The sequence below is a fragment of the Branchiostoma belcheri genome, unplaced genomic scaffold, assembly GCF_001625305.1.
Source record: "Branchiostoma belcheri isolate BF01 breed outbred unplaced genomic scaffold, Haploidv18h27 scaffold34, whole genome shotgun sequence".
Classification (NCBI taxonomy): Eukaryota; Metazoa; Chordata; class Leptocardii; order Amphioxiformes; family Branchiostomatidae; genus Branchiostoma; species Branchiostoma belcheri.
In genome coordinates this window covers 1,857,142-1,859,718 of record NW_017803954.1, presented here as the reverse complement: position 1 = coordinate 1,859,718, position 2,577 = coordinate 1,857,142, and the positions used below count along the sequence as shown (strand labels likewise).

General features: G+C 40.4%; 1 long non-coding RNA gene across 8 annotated transcripts in view; it reads right to left on the bottom strand.

Annotated features, from left to right (window-relative positions):
- LOC109475493 overlaps window positions 1-2,577 on the bottom strand; it is a 33,775-nt gene that overhangs the window by 8,197 nt on the left and 23,001 nt on the right. The gene's annotated exons all lie outside the window — the stretch shown is intronic.

Genomic DNA, 2,577 nt, shown 5'->3' with positions numbered 1-2,577 from the left:
GCCTCATTGGCCGGCGGGACCTCTGCCATTCACCGGACAGCTGAGGTTATAAACAAGTCTTTTTGTCGTCCGTACACTTGCATGTCCTGACGGCAGTCATATTTTGGTGTCATCAGTGAAATTGGTGCTGGGACGACACTTTCCTGCTTACAGAATGACATTCAGCAGTCTGGAGAAAACAAAAAGACAAAACATTGCCTTGCCAAGGGACGCTCTCATCCGACCACCCAGCAGGTTCTGGAGATGCTAGAAAAATTAGTATGTCCAGCGTCCTATTATTGACTACATGCTTCCAATACCTGTCCGAGGCTGTCCTGTCTTTGTGTTTTAGTGCAATGTGGAGATGAGTGATGGCTTCTGCAATGGGCCCTAAGGGCAGGAAGTCTTCCTTATCTGTATATCACATTAAGTCATCACTACATCTGATGACACTGTGGTTCAGGAGAACTCTCCAACTTTCTTGAAGGTGAAAATGAAGGACCTCAAAAATAATAGATTTTGTATCAACAAATGATATCCAGGCACACTCAGTTTTTAAAGAAATTAAATATGTTAAATTAATCACATGTTGCTTTGTAGCAGTACATTTCCAGGTAGTCTTAGGACATAGCAGATATATATATCTGGTGTATACTTATCAGTAAGTGTGGTGCTTTTTAATCAGATACTGGGGGTGTGACTCTTCTCAGCCCAATTAATATAATACATCTTCTCCAATGTGCAACTGTTAAAAGTGTGCAAAATTTAATACAATTGGGTAAACTTTATAACCCTTGCTTCTCCTGTTGGGTGAGTTAGATCTCACTCTCAGTGAGTTGAGCTTGTCTCGTGTTTCTGACTCTGGTGCTGTTCCAGTAAACCAGACTTAGATCAGTGCCTTATAGGAGTGGTCTCTTGGCCTTCCACCAAGCAAATTCATCAGGAAAAAATTGTTACACTGGCCATGGTCAAGAGCCGCCTGTCTTGCTAATAACTACACTCAAGGCCAGTTTGGATGTTGGAGTTCAGCTTTGTGCTTTAAAAAAAAACAACTTTGCACTTTTTCAGTCCAACTTTTTCAGCTTATACTTAGCTCAATACATAGCTTTTATTTTGCAGAAAACTTTGGATCCCTGTTACTGTACAGATCATAATGACCCCCAGGAGTTGTCACACATCATTGAAAATAAAAAAAAATCTTAAGATGTTCTGGAAATCTCAAGGTTTTTGAAAGAATCTTGTTTCCCCTCGCTCCTTGGGTAAATAGTCCATTTCAAAGATAGTCATCTGTCCTCCTCTGTTCTTTTCACAACATGTCACTAACTTGAGCTTGATTGTCAAAATTGCCCGACAACAAATGGAGGTTTGGCGACAAACATGGCCCTGGGCCTACAGCAGAATGCCGTGAATTTGTAAATCGACACACCTGCACCTTCCGGCAAGATTCGCCACATTCTTGCACATCCCATCTCCCAGGAGACAGTGTACTTGATGGCAATAAATCGGAGAGAAGGGAGGGAATGGCATGATCTCAGGGCTTTCTGCAGCTCGAGGTATTTGTGACAGAAAGGTTGACCACAGATCTACATGTACGTTTCTCTCATACCAGCATCAAAATGAAGTATCTTGCCTGTTTTATGCAGTCGTGTATAGCTATAAGAAACTAAAACCCATGTAATTCAGTTGTCTTTGATATAGTTATTTTTTTGTCTGACATACAAAACCAACATGACTTGTAGAACTTAGTGCAACATCACAATGATCCTGATTCATGTGTCCTTGTAAATGTTTCATTAATAGAATTCAGCTGCAGCATCAAGTGCCATACAACACCCACATCTGGTGCAGGCACACATCATGTCGTACTGTACCTGCCTTTTCTGGCGCACCTGACAAAGAACAATAGCTGACCTCTGACTACAGCCGGAAGTCCATTTTGTTACTCTGCACACTGCTATATCATCCTGGCATAATGATGGGTGGACGGTACAGCTATACAACCGTAAATCTTTTCACAGTTCCTCTGATTTGACCGGGACAGAAGGAACAAGATATTGTCTACTATGCACACTTAATTACAGTAATAAGCAACAGAAGTAATAGTAATCACACACACAAGAAATTGTCAACCATGTCAAAGTGCAAGGTTAACTGATCTTAAAATCCCACTTTGTGCAGTAATCCATAGGTAATGAGGGCTAAAGTCATGTAAGCACAGTTGTATATCAGAGCAGAAGACATCATTACAACAGCAGCCTATTGTGTGTCTTATTTATGGGACCACCTGATCAATGCTTGAAGGCATCTGAATTACATTTACGATTGGTTTGTGACAATCACCTGAACAAAATATATTCCTTCAGAACTTCCTAGACCTGTTGATTTTGAAACAATTAATCAAGACATTATTGTGGAAGAAGAAAAAGCTTCAATGCAATATCATAGACTCATATGAAGAAACTGACTGAAAAGAAGTTTTTAAGTCAAGGTGTTAATTTGATAATACATGTGTTTAGTGAAACTAGGGAATGATAGGAAGCAGCCTCTCCTTTTCAGATGTTGCAGGTGTTCAGTTGGAAGAGTGGCTAATGTGAGAAT